The following is a 15,237-nucleotide window of genomic DNA, read 5'->3' as shown; positions in this document are numbered from 1 at the left end:
AAATATTAAGATTCATTTTCATAAAGTTTCGGTCTCGCAACTTCGGTAAACAGCCGCCATCTTTTTTCCCCGTAGAAGAAGCGCGCGGTGCATGCTGGGATATGTGACGTTTCATTTCCATTTGTGTGTTTATGTAAAGACCCCAAAATGGCTCCTATTAAGTGTGTTGTCTGTCTAATTATAAATAATGCAGACGAGGCGTGTTAACTGAGTTCTCAACGTTTACTCACAGCGTGCTCATAACCACATTCTAACTGCCAGCATACAACGCTTCTCAGGGCTACCGCGCATGCTCGTCACTATCGTTGCATGCTGGGTAGTGTAGTTGTTATATTTGCTAGCTCATAACATCACATTAAGAGACACGCTTACGCGCTTAATTCAATACTCGCCGTCATTCCGGGTGGATTGACAAAAGACCTCCAGCCGCTAGATATTGGTGTCAACAGGGCATTCGAAGCTAGACTGCTAACTGCGTGGGAACAGTGGATGACAGAAGGCGAACACACGTGACGTTCACCAAGACAGGGAGGCAGGGAGACAGCGCCAGACGACATTTTGGATCCCACATTCGCCCAACTTTTCAATTCGGACAACGAAGGAGAATAATTCGAGGGATTTATGAATGAAGAATAACTTCAGAAAGTGAGCGTTATGTTTATTTTGTGTGTTGTGACATTAACGTTCGAGCAACATTATGTTGCTATTGCTCTGCACTATTTTGAATTTTACTAAGTTTGTGATTGCACATTTGCGTACATTTTGGGAGTGAACATAGTTGTTAGAACGCTGGTTTTTAATATATTATTAAAGTTTGACTGACCTATCTGACTGTTTTTTTGATATTCCTTTAGCGCAGTTAGATGCGGCTTACAACACTGGGCGGCTTATAGGTGGACAAAGTTTTGAAATATGCCGTTCATTGAAGGCGCGGCTTTTAACCCAGGGCGCCTTATGGTGCGGAAAATACGGTACACACATAACACTCCTCTCTACTCATTGTTGTATTTGAAAGTGCAATGCTTTGCAGCCAGTAGCACAGCCTTTGAAGGAGCATAGGTATGGGCAGTGTAATATTCTGGGTTGGAGTCAATAACCAGGCGAGGTGATGAAGTTACGTCTCTTTACTTCATACTTCAGAACCGACTCCCACACTTGTCCATGGCAAATTTGTGCTTTGTTTTAAAGATGTGATATTTGGATTTACACTATATAAAAAACATTTGAAAATGAATTTTACCTTAGCAACCTCATTATATTATTGGCTAAGTTTTATATTCATAAATGTACGTTTCTCAATACCCGACTTGGTTTTTGTGCTTTTAAAAAAGATTTAGAACTCTACATTAAAATACACTACCTCTACAACCAAAAAGCTGTGAAAACGATGATGCTGTGCTCCAAATTTGGATTATTTACGGAACTTGTGTGAGCCTATGGCTTTACATTTTGTTTTATATATATATATATATATATATATATATATATATATATATATATATATATATATATATATATATATATATATACATATATCAGTGACGTGCAGTCACTAGAGGCAGGTGAGGCCCCGCCTCACCTGCCATCATGGAAAGAAAAAAAATGTAAAAAAGAAAAAAAAATATTAAATTGTTATATGTATCCAGTGATTATATTATAAAGTTATTTTCCATTTAACTTCACCAGTTTTAGATTATTTTTATTCAAAATCGCTGAATTTTCACATTTGCCGTTCAAATACTGAGAAGAGACGGACGGTGCGGTGATCAGCAGCCAGTTGAGGCACGTCACTCAGTGCCGCAACATGGATTGCGCAATGACTCGGCTAACTGCTGGCCTGCTGTGCAGTGAGACTGTATTGCTATATGAACTATATTATACATTTCCATAGTTTAGTTAGCTGAAGTATATAATGTACAGTGTATTTTGTCAACAACTGTATGTGTGTAAAGTATTTCTTGTGCTGAGCGATCATAAAACGGCTGCAAAAGACGCACTGGCTGAGGCTCGCTTCCTGCACCCCCGCCGTAGAATTGTTATATCAACTAAAGCCCACACTTAAACTTTCCACGTGCAAGATTGAATCTATTTAAAAAAATTATTTCATAAGAAGCCAAAAAGTGCAAAAACAATAATGTTGGTGTTGGAGGAGTTGTGAATGACTGCAGGGACAAATTTTTTTTTAATTGTTATATGTATCCAGTGATTATACTATAAAGTTATTTTCCATTTAACTTCACCAGTTTTAGATTATTTTTATTCAAAATCGCAGAATTTTCACATTTGCCGTTCAAATACTGAGAAGAGACGGTGCGGTGAACAGCAGCCAGTTGAGGCACGTCACTCAGTGCCGCAACATGGATTGCGCAATGACTCGGCTAACTGCTGGCCTGCTGTGCAGATACACTGCAGATGTACCTAATTCACAACTCCTCCAACAGGAACATTATTGTTTTTGCACTTTTTGGCTTCTTATTAAATAACTTTTGTAACCTATTTTCATGGGCTTTCCTCTTTGTGATGTTAAGTTCCTGTTATGCGCTGTTATACAGTATATGCCTTGAGCTCTTATTTTGAAGGTGCTAAGAGCGGAAGTGATGTCACGTTGCGGAGGTTGAGGGCTTTAGTTGCGGTGCATGGACTTAATTTCTAAGTAAAGGTAAGACCATAATAAAGTTTTTTTTTTTATTAAATGTGCTTTTTTGTGTGCTACAGTTTGTATGTGTAAAGTTAAAGTTAAGTTAAAGTACCAATGATTGTCACACACACACTAGGTGTAATGAAGTTTGTCCTCTGCATTTGACCCATCCCCTTGATCACCCCCTGGGAGGTGAGGGGAGCAGTGGGCAGCAGCGGCGCCACGCCTGGGAATCATTTTTGGTGATTTAACCCCCAATTCCAACCCTTGATGCTGAGTGCCAAGCAGGGAAGAATGCTGGTATGAGCTTTTAAACATAACCCGTTAACTGCTGCCAATCAAATGGTGAATAAGATACTCTTTAGGGTTCATATGTTTGTAAATCTGACTGTGATGAAGTCAGTGCCTCACCAGCCATCAACCTCACCGCACGTCACTGATATATATATATATATATATATATATATATATATATATATATATATATATATATATATATATATATATATATATTGCATTCTTCTTTAGTTGCTTTATTGAGTTTACAAACACCCTGGTGCTGTTTTGTACTGTTTTTGTACTGTTTCTGTACTTGTTTTGATTATTTTTCTTTTTTTTTGATCGTATGTATGTTGAATGTTATAAATAAAGGTTTTTAAAAAAATAAAAAAAATAAAAAGACTCCCACACTTGCAGTCAGGGTGCACAATACAACGAAACCGTTGGCCAACCAAAAAGTAACCACAGAACACTAGTGTTCTGTGGTTACTTTTTGATTGGCCAAGCGGACGTGACGACAGGCTGTCCTCACTCGGGTCCACACGGACCTGGAGGGGGCGTGCCTTAAGTCCGGCTGGGAATCGGGAGAAATTCGGGAGAATGGTTGTCCCGGGAGATTTTCGGGGGAGGCACTGAAATTCGGGAGTCTCCCGGAAAATTCGGGAAGGTTGGCAAGTATGAGACAGGCACGTGGAGGCCACACACACAACTGAACTGCATTCTGAGTTGTCTTAAGAAAATACACACACGTTTGAGTTAGTTTGTGTATGCTTGTTTTGAAATGCTCAGACATGGCAGGGAGTGCATACAGCAACATGGAGCCCATACATGCTATAGTTTTGGGAAATGCACAGGGCTTCTTATGTTTAATGCTCAGGCAATGTAGGGAGCGCATACAGGCACACAAAGGCCAAATATGCAAATGTGTCACACTCTCAATTATTTCCAAGAAAAACACCAACATTTGAAATAGATATAATTTTTAATTTTAAGGAGTGCTTACGGGCACACATTAAGACATGCTGACATTAATGCGCCTTGTTCTCAGGTGACAAATTGTGAAATATCATAATAATGTATAGTGTGTTAGGATTTGGTGGAGTGGATCCCAAGGATGCAGAGACGTGTTGTGTACAATTGTTCTTCCTTTTATTTAGGAGGAAGCACAAAGTAGCAAAACAAAGGTGATGGTAGATAGCACACAAAACTAAAAGCGCTAGACAAGGCTAGGAAAAATACTTCATGAAAAAAGTTAATATAAGGACAAAGTACAAACTAAAAACGCTAGACAAGGCTAGGAAAACATACTTCATGAAAGAAGTTAATATAAGGACAAAGTACAAACTAAAAACGCTAGACAAGGCTAGGAAAAATACAGGCAAACCTTAGATGAATGGTACACGATGAACTAGTGAGTTCTCTGGCAAAATCAACAGGTTTGCAAGCAGTGACAAAGTTCCGGCGCTCACAGGCCGTCAGCAGCCAGGTTAAATAGGCTGCTTCTAATCTACGTCAGGTGTGTGCTGCTGCCTTGCGCCAGCTGCACTCCATACTGTGGACGAGAGAGAGAGTGAACATGGTGTGCAGACAACAACAGAACTGAGCAAGGAAATTTCAGATTACCACAGTACCCCCCCTTCAACGGACGCCTCCTGGCGGCCTACCTGGCTTGTCTGGGAATCGAATGTAAAAATCCTTGATCAAGTCTTTGTCAATAATAAGCGATCTTGAAATCCATGACCGCTCCTCCGGGCCGTACCCCTCCCAGTCTACCAGGTATTGGAATCCCCTGCCCCTTCTTCTCACATCCAAGATGGTGTTTACTGTAAACGCTGGGTGACCCTCAACCAGCCTGGGTGGAGGAGGCGGTACCTCAGGAGGACTGAGCGGGCTGGATGCGACAGGCTTGATGCGAGACACGTGAAAGACAGGATGGCATTTGAGAGATCTTGGGAGACGGAGCTTGACTGCAACACGGTTGATGATCTTGACAATGGGGAATGGTCCAATGAACCTGGGAGCCAGTTTCCTAGAGTCGGTGGCCAATGGTAGGTCCCGGGACGACAACCAGACCTTCTGTCCCAACTGGTAGTGTGGGGCTGGTGTGCGATGGCGGTTGCCTAAGAGTTGGTTCCTGGCCGATGTTCTTTTTAACGCCGCCCTGGTGTTGCGCCAAGCCTGGTGAGCCCGACGCAGGTGTGCCGTTACGGATGGTACGTCGGCATTGGGTTGGGTAGAAGGAAAAACTGGGGGTTGGAAACCATAGGCGACGTGAAATGGAGACAGGTTGGTGGCGGAGCTAATGAGGGAATTGTGAGCGTATTCTATCCATGGGAGATTCTCAGACCAGGTTGAGGGTTGCTGATGACAAGTGCACCGGATGGCCGCCTCCAGGTCTTGGTTGGTCCGCTCGGTCTGTCCATTGCTCTGTGGGTGGTAGCCGGAGGATAGGCTAGGGGAGGCCCCCAGAGACTTGCAGAATGCCCTCCAGACAGCCGAGGAAAACTGTGGCCCTCTGTCGGATACCACATCAGTGGGGATGCCGTGCAGCCGGAAAGCGTGGAGCACTAATAGTTGGGCTGTTTCAAGAGCCGAAGGCAGCTTGGGGAGGGCCACGAAGTGGGCCATTTTCGAGAACCGGTCCACAATGGTCAAGACAGTGTCATTTCCTTCAGAGGGGGGAAGTCCTGTGACAAAGTCCACCGCTATGTGTGACCACGGGCGGGAGGGGATGGGTAATGGGTGTAACAGTCCTGCTGGGGCCTGGTGGGATGCCTTGTTCCGGGAGCAGGACCGACATGCTGCCACAAACGCCTTCGTATCTGCCAGAATGGATGGCCACCAAAAACGCTGGGAGAGGACAAAACTGGTGCGACGAATACCTGGATGGCAAGTGATCTTTGACCCATGTGCCCAATCCAGAACGCTGGAACGGAGCCGAGGAACCACAAACAACCGACCTGGTGGGCAGCCCTGAGGAGATGTGTCCGACTTTAGGGCCTCCAAGACTTGCCGCTCGATGTCCCACTGGAGTCCCCCAATGATGTGGGTATGGGGAACAATTGGTTCAGATGAGGAATCCTCAAGAGACGAAGAGTAGAGACGGGAAAGGGCATCGGGCTTCCCATTCTGAGAACCAGGTCGGAAAGTGATGATAAAGTTAAAACGGGTCAGAAAAAGTGCCCACCTGGCTTGGCGGGGGTTCAGTCTCTGTGCGGTCCTTAAGTAGGACAGGTTCTTGTGGTCCGTGAAGATGATGAATGGTAGCTCCGCCCCTTCCAGCCAATGTCTCCACTCCTGAAGGGCCAAGATGACCGCCAGAAGCTCCCTGTTGCCAATGTCATAATTTTTTTCAGCAGGGGATAGGCGACGAGAGAAGAAAGCACAGGGGTGCAACTTCTGGTCGGTGGTAGATTGCTGGGAGAGTACGGCCCCTACACCTGAATCAGAAGCGTCCACCTCAACAAAAAATTGGAGAGAACGGTCAGGGTAACAAAGCACAGGAGCCGAAGTAAACAATCTTTTCAGCCTCAAGAACGCGGAATTGGCTTCGGGTGTCCATTCAAACGGAACTTTAGTAGAGGTTAGCCTTGTAAGTGGCTCAGCGACGCGACTAAAATTGCGAATAAATCGCCGATAAAAATTAGAGAAGCCCAAGAATCTCTGAAGGTGCTTCTTGGACACCGGAGTGGGCCAGTCTACTACTGATTTGACCTTAGCGAGGTCTGGTCTGAGTCTACCCTCCTCAATGATAAATCCTAAGAAGGGAATGGAGGATGAGTGAAACTCACATTTTTCCGCCTTGACGAACAGTTTATTTTCGAGCAATCGTTGAAGGACCAACCGAACCTGCTGCACATGTTCGTCAAATATCGATGAATAAATTAATATATCGTCCAGGTAAACGAAGAGAAACCGACCTGTCATGTCCCGAAAAATATCGTTAATGAAGCCCTGAAAAACGCCAGGTGCATTAGAAAGTCCAAAAGGCATGACAAGATACTCAAAATGTCCGAGAGGAGTGTTGAATGCGGTCTTCCATTCATCCCCCTCTCGGATGCGAACTAGATGGTACGCGTTACGTAGATCGAGTTTAGTAAAAAACTTTGCGGACTGTAAGGGAGTAAAAGCAGAATCAAGGAGTGGAAGAGGATACTTATTCTTGACAGTAATCTGATTAAGAGCGCGGTAGTCTATACAAGGCCGTAGGGACTTGTCCTTCTTTTCGACGAAAAAAAAATCCGGCGGCTACCGGTGCGGTCGAAGGGCGAATGAGGCCCGCAGCTATTGATGTGTTTATGTATTCTTCTAGTGCTTTGAGTTCGGTGTTAGACACCTTGTACAAACGGGTCGATGGTAAAGCCGCTCCGGCTAGCAAATCGATACCACAATCGTAGGGTCGGTGGGGGGGAAGTGAGAGTGCTCTATCCTTGCTAAACACCGCTCTTAAGTCATGGTAGTTTGTGGGCACGTTTGTCAAGTCTATGTTCTCTATAACGGCGGTAGGTGGCGGTGTGTGAGATCCTGCTGCGGAACGAAGACAATGTGTGTGGCAGGTCACACTCCAATTAATAATGGCCGAACGAGGCCAGTCTATGTGCGGGTTATGCTTATGTAACCAGGTGATCCCCAGAATGACGGGCGCGGACCGTGATGGCACAATAAAAAAAATTATTTTCTCACAATGATTACCAGACAAGCGCAGGTTGATTGGCAGGGTCTGGTGGGTTATGCTGGCTAATAGGCGCCCATCAAGAGAATACACCCTCTTGGGCACATACAGTTTTACAACAGGAATCTTATGGAGTCTCATGAACTCAAAATCCAAAAAGTTATCATCTGCTCCTGAGTCAATGAGAGCGCAAATGTCTATTTGTTGGTTAGGCCAAGAAAGAGTACCTTTTAGTTGCATTCTGCCTGCGGCCAACGAAGGAGAACGGCGACCTCTGGTGGACGTGTCCTCTGGCGAGTGAGGGCGCACTCGTGGCCGTGCGGCGGGGCGCGGTAGTTCCTTGCAGTGGGAGATGAGATGATCAGCGGCCCCACAGTATAGGCAGAGTTTGAGGCGAAAGCGGCGTTCCCTCTCGGCGGTGGTGAGTCGGCGACCTCCCAGTTGCATCGGCTCATCTATCTGCCACGAAGGAGAGGTGTCTTCGGGAACGAGATGCTCCGTCTTGCAGATGGCAGGCCTAGCAGGCGCTGATTGGCTGCTAGGTGGGGCTTGTCTCCCTCGTCGATCCCTCCTCTCCTCCAATAGGCGGAAGTCGATTTGCACCGCCAGCTCGATGAGATCATCCAGATTCGTCGGAAGTGACAGCGGGATCATCATGTGACGAATCTCGTCCGCGAGACCCAGGTAGAAGGCGTCCAACAGCGCCGAGGGACCCCAGTCACAGTCGGCGGCCATGGTGCGGAACTCGATCGCGTAATCTGCGACCCGTCGTGAACCCTGTTGCAGCCGGAAAAGGGATCTAGCTGCCTCTCTACCTGGGAGTCGTCGTTGGAAGATCTGCCTCAAGGATTTGGAAAAGTTTGCATACGTGGAGCTGGAGGCGGTCTGACGGTTCCATTCTGCAGTCGCCCAGGTGCCAGCACGGCCCGACAGGTGGGAGATGACAAACGCTACCTTAGCCCGCTCAGAGGTGAAAGCGGAAGCGTTTAGTTCAAAATGTAGTTCACACTGCGTCAGGAATTGTCTTACATCTTCCTTTTCTCCGGAAAAACGTTCGGGTCGGGATAGCCGCATGTTGCTGGTGCTGGCGGGTTGTGTAGGTTGGGTGGATGCCTGGTCTGGCACGGTGGTCGAGGTGGGTACGACGGTGGCTAGCAGCATATTGACTCGCTCCAACATGGTGTCTTGACGCTCCGACAGTCCCTGTAGACCTCGGCTCAGGTGGTCTAGCTGGTCCCCCTGCTGGTTGATTCGTTGAGCCTGGCCTTGCAATGCTCTTTTCCAGGCGTCTGTCTCTGCGGGTTCCATAGTATGGCCGGAACTTTTCTGTTAGGATTTGGTGGAGTGGATCCCAAGGATGCAGAGACGTGTTGTGTACAATTGTTCTTCCTTTTATTTAGGAGGAAGCACAAAGTAGCAAAACAAAGGTGATGGTAGATAGCACACAAAACTAAAAGCGCTAGACAAGGCTAGGAAAAATACTTCATGAAAAAAGTTAATATAAGGACAAAGTACAAACTAAAAACGCTAGACAAGGCTAGGAAAACATACTTCATGAAAGAAGTTAATATAAGGACAAAGTACAAACTAAAAACGCTAGACAAGGCTAGGAAAAATACAGGCAAACCTTAGATGAATGGTACACGATGAACTAGTGAGTTCTCTGGCAAAATCAACAGGTTTGCAAGCAGTGACAAAGTTCCGGCGCTCACAGGCCGTCAGCAGCCAGGTTAAATAGGCTGCTTCTAATCTACGTCAGGTGTGTGCTGCTGCCTTGCGCCAGCTGCACTCCATACTGTGGACGAGAGAGAGAGTGAACATGGTGTGCCGACAACAACAGAACTGAGCAAGGAAATTTCAGATTACCACATAGTGATGGATAAATGACCCATACTGCCACATAATGGATTTTATTATACACATTTAAAGTGACATACAGACGTATAAAAGGAACAATAAATCCGTCAGTACAAAAATGCAAAGAGACATTTTACCCAAAAAATTATAAGATATAGTAGTAAAATAAAAAAAATAGCCAGCAGCAAGCTTAAGGCAGACTCAGGTAAGATAGACTTGTTTTGGCTTGAAATGTATGTAAAACATAACATGCAATATTCATACCATCACTTTAGTCCAACTGTGCCTCTATTTTGGATGAGATGTTGAAGTGTGATGATATTTAGTTCGCTTCAAGACTCCATTTTTATAACAAGAGGTAGTGGGAAGTAGAGTACTTGCATATTGTGCATTTGGAATGTTATGGCTGCTATTAATGTTAGACAAACAGCAATTGGCTGTTGAGGTCTGGCAGCTTTATTATTATTATTATTTTAGAATAGGTTAAAGATGTTCACGCTTAAAACTTTTCATTTCATCACTCCATAACCAAGCTCCTCACGCCATCTGAGCTGTCACGTAATATAAAAGACTGGTTTGATAAAATAAAATAACACACTCGGAGTAATTTTTTGGGCACACGTTGATTCATGGCCTGCATGATTGTACAACCAAACATGAAGTGTGTGGCGACTTGTTCTTACTTTCTCAGCTCGGCCTGGATTCTTTTCCCGGGCAACAGCATCCACATTACAGTGGGGGCAAAGAAGTATTTGATCCCCTGCTGATTCCCTACATATACCCCCTTAATCCATGACAGCTTTTCTTTCCTGCTCCATTGAGATCATCAACTATCTTCTGCCTTGGAATTTTGAACTGTGCTCCAGTGTGGCTGCCTTTAACATTTATTGGTACGCCACGGTAACAAATGTTTTTTTGTTTCATAATAACATCTTTTTTTTTTTTAAAGTAACGTATGTAATGTATTTATGATTTTATTCATCTTCTTGTACTTTTATACAGTAAAGTAAAGTAAAGTAAAGTAAAGCACTTTGCCTAAGAATTGTGAAGTGAATGTACTAATGTACTAATATGATCCACTTCAAGAAACTCTTCAAACTTAAAGTGTTTACAAAGTACAAAGAAGAAGAACCATGCTAAACATTCTGAATTTATTTAACTCATCCATTCTTTCATTCTTTCACTCACAAAATAATCTTACTTATCTCAACATATGAAATGTAACTTACTTCACCAATTATTATTTATTTACTTATTTTATTGTGATTACTTATGGAGTATATTGTGAATAAATTGAGAACAGGAAGTGAACAAAAGTTTTAGCAACTGTTATGTAAAAGAAAAGGGGTAGGATTAAATAAGCTCTGCTTCTTCCTACTCCTTTTCGAACATGTTGAAAAGAGAAACTGGAGATTGTGATGTATCATGTTGTATACTTGCATGTTCGAAATAAACTCAAACTCAAACTAAAACTCAAACTACAAATGATCACTACATCTGTAAGTGCAAGTTAAAACTCTACCATGCAAAGACAAAGCCATTTATCAACAACACCCAAAAACGCTGTCGGCTTCGCTGGGCCCGAGCTCATCTAAGATGGACAGATGCAAAGTGCAAAAGTGTTCTGACGAGTCCACATTTCAAATTGTTTTTGGAAACTGTGGACGCCGTGTCTTCGGGAACAAAGAGGAAAAGAACCATCCGGATTGTTATAGGCGCAAAGTTGAAAAGCCAGCATCTGTGATGGTATGGGGGTGTATTAGTGCCCAAGACATGGGTAATTTACACATCTGTGAAGGCGCCATTAATGCTGAAAGGTACATACAGGATTTGGAGCAACATATGCTGCCCTCCAGGCAACTTTAAGTAACCTGCTTATTTCAGCAAGACAATGCCAAGCCACGTGTTACATCAACGTGGCTTCATGGTAAAAGAGTGCGGGTACTAGACTGGCCTGCCTGTAGTCCAGACCTGTTTCCCATTGAAAATGTGTGGCGCATTATGAAGCCTAAAATACACAACGAAGACCCCTGGACTGTTGAACAACTTAAGCTGTACATCAAGCAAGAATGGGAAGGAATTCGACCTGAAATGCTTAAACATTGGTCTCTTCAGTTCCCAAACGTTTACTGAGTGTTGTTAAAAGGAAAGGCCATGTGTTACTTCCATTAAATTCTAAGTTAATGATTATTTGCAAAAAAAAGTTAAGTTTCTCAGTTCAAACATTAAATATCTTGTCTTTGCAGTCTATTCAATTGAATATAAGTTGAAAAGGATTAGCAAATCATTGTATTCTGTTTTTATTTACGATTTACACAACATGCCAACTTCACTGGTTTTGGGTTTGAAAAACTTTTTTGAGGGCTTTAACACAATCAAAAACTTAGCATCTCTTGCAAGAAAGTGGTACACATGTTCATCATGACTGGTCATACGGAAAACATGAAAGAGCTGTAAGATGCACAGGTCGTCGGCCATTTTGGTATTCAGGTCCTTTTTTGGGGGGAAATTTATTTTTTGTGTGTAATGTTCTAATCCGGGACATGATTATTTTGTATTTAGAATATGTGGCGGGCCAATAAAAATGGAGCTGCGGGCTGTAAATAGCTCCGCGGGGACACCCCGCTCTAGATCGTCAAGTTTTAGAACCAAAGCTGACCCCGGAGGGACTGATCTGAGGACCTCAGTGAACTTTTTGATCTCTGCTGTGTTTATTTGTTTATCTGAGAGTTTTAGCTTTTTTTGTGGTGGAAAAAAAGTCCCACATGCTCGCTGTACTCTTGCTAGAATTCATGCTACATGGATGCAAGCAAACAAAAAAACGTAAGCCGATCGTAGACTATGGGCTAGACTCAGATTCACGATGAAAATTCTTACCCCTAAGAAACACTGTTTGATTCAAGAAAGAATTTGTAGAAAAGTTGAACAATGGCGTCTACGTGACTCTCCTAGCAAGTCTTCATTAAAGGGTCCAGTGATTAAATTCATCATTAAAATGTGTTTCGCATTGTTTTCTTCATGTAAAACTATAATTATACTGTTTTGTCTTCTTGTGTCTGGAACCAATTATTTCTTATGGGAGAAAAGTTGCTTTGTTTTTTGTACAATTCGGGTTTTTAAACAGATTACTAACAAAAACCGGAGTACAGTAGCATATATGAATCTATAGAAGGTACCTTGTGGTACCTGTATCGGCAGATATACAATGTTGCAAAAGTGGAATCGGGCCATCCTGACTTAATTTCATGGGCACATTGGAATGCTTCAAGTTGGTAGGGGATCAAATACTTCTAACCTGGCTGTTTATTGACTCTCCTGACTTGAGAAGTTATTTAGTGGCATGCTATGCTACCAGGGGAGAAACAAAATCACAACAAAACTTTCTTGCATTTCCCTGAGAAGTAAAAAAAACTGAGAACTTTTCCCTCTCAGCTAAAATCGTATTAATGCTCGCTTAAATACAAACTTTGCCAAATGTTGAGTTGATGTGTTTGGTGATGATGAGGTCATGCGTGCTGCTCGGCTGGTGGCCTAAAATGTCCGGGCAGCGTGAGCGGAAAGGTGCCAAAATGGAAATGAAGCGTAAATGTCCAAACTGGCACGGTGACGCCCAGCAAGAGACCGACTTAACTAAGCAGACGGTGCAGGGGAAGGAAGCCAAGTGTTGCCATGCCGCAAATACGAAAGGGCTGCTCTGGCAGGGCAGAAAATGTTGGGTCTTTTTTTTTCTTCAAAAAATGCTCACAAAAAAAACCCACTGTAAAAAACAAGCTTACGCCACTACACTGCACATTTATGTCTGCTGATTTCCTCCAACAGTGGCCTAGTGGACGCCGAGCACCAATAATCGCAGAGTGCGTCCACCTAAATAACTAAACGCTGCACCTCAAGCACCTCCTGCCCCCACTCCTCAGTAAATGAAAACAACGTTATTGATTATCTTTACAATCAGATGTCTTAAGCGCGCATCTTCAAGGGCACACATGGCATCTGTAAAGCTGAGGAAAATAAAATAAAACTGCTAACCATTAGGGATGGGACTTTCAATTCCGATTCCTGGGCTGATGATTCCATTCAAATCGATTTTTGTAATAGATTATTTGGTATATAAATTACAGATAGCCTAAAAAGTCTTAAAAAGAACAATACAAAATAAAATAAAAATTCTTGAAAGTTATGAATCGATTAAGAATCGGAATAAATAAGAGTCGCGATTCAGATGTGAAAACATTATTGGAGCACCTGTCTTCAGGCTAATTTATTGGGGGAGAATCACAATTCGTGTTTATATCCTTTTTTAAATGATTCATAAATTCCAAGAACCGATTTAAAAAATAGAATAAAAAAAAAAAATAAAAAAAAAATAAATATATATATATATATATATATATATATATATATATATATATATATATATATAATTCATTCAACACAATTCTCGATTTACACAGATTCACGATAGTCACGATATATATCGTGACTATCGTGAATCTGTGTAAATCGAGAATTGTGTTGAATCGTGATTTGATTCTGAATCAAATCATCACCCCAGGAGATTATATTTAATTGTGAATTCCATCCTTAAAATGTATGTAATTATCAATCATTTATCACTGAATAAACACTAAATAAACTAATCAACACCATTTTGATCCAAACATAAGACAATATCTTTTCTAGTGAAAAACGTCTAAAAAGTGTTGTCCTATATCAGGCCTGGGCAATTATTTTTGAATTATTTGAGAAAAAATGTGTCTAGGGGCCGGTGTATCTATTTTTAGTAACACTAATACAAAACCTCACAATAATGTCTGATTGAATGCTGAAAATGTTATGACAGACCGCCTTAAAAACAGAATCCATTCATCCGTTTTCTATTGCTTGTCCCTCTTGGGGTTGCGGGGGGTGCTGGAGCCCATCTCAGCTGCATTCGGGTGGAAGGCGGTGTACACTCTGGACAAGTCGCCACCTCATCGCAGGTTAAAAACAAAATGGAATTTATACATTTGTTTTTACTGAGTGAGACACCCAGAATGTACATGAAAATATAGAATGTGGGATATACAATATTAACTTTGAACGATAAAACACTGAATATTGACAACATATGAACGCCACACCCCCTCTCAATAGACATATTTTACAATCAAGCGAAACGCAACAAAAATGCAACAAACACAGCGAAAGATGAATGCAAAAGGTAAAAAACCCCCACCTACGATCTGATATATCACTAAGCTTTAGAACTTTGTTGTAAAAATCTCCTTCCGCGTCTGTCCTTGACACCCGCATTTCAGGCTCGCTCTGTAAACACTCTGTGGAAACGCTCCCCACCCACACTGCTTGGTGCCTCGTCTGAGCTGCTGTGACGTAGATTACCATAGTAGCTAATTAGATTACCTTAGTAACTAATTAGATTACCTTAGCAACTAGTATTTCATGCAAAAGCGCAAATTCCAACCATTGAAATACTTTGTATAGTTCAAGACTTACGGTCATTTGAAAACATCACTGCACATCATAATGGCAGCTACAGTTTCTATCTTAAAGATCTAAAAAAAATATTTGGGAATATCCGGCGGGCCAGATTTGAAAGCTTAAATTCAAGCCCCGGGCCTTAATTTGCCCAGGTCTGTCCTATATGCAAGGTCTACACATGCTTACCAACAGGGAGTGCTAAATTACTTCTCCCCGATCAAGTCAGAGCTGTTTCGTCACTCACTCAAACAGCAAAACAAGTGTTGTGAAGGTTGTTAGCAAGTTAGCAAACAACAGAAGAGAAGTAAAAATG

The sequence above is a fragment of the Nerophis lumbriciformis genome, linkage group LG38 (assembly GCF_033978685.3).
Source record: "Nerophis lumbriciformis linkage group LG38, RoL_Nlum_v2.1, whole genome shotgun sequence".
Classification (NCBI taxonomy): domain Eukaryota; kingdom Metazoa; phylum Chordata; class Actinopteri; order Syngnathiformes; family Syngnathidae; genus Nerophis; species Nerophis lumbriciformis.
Note: the sequence above shows the minus strand (reverse complement) of the source record.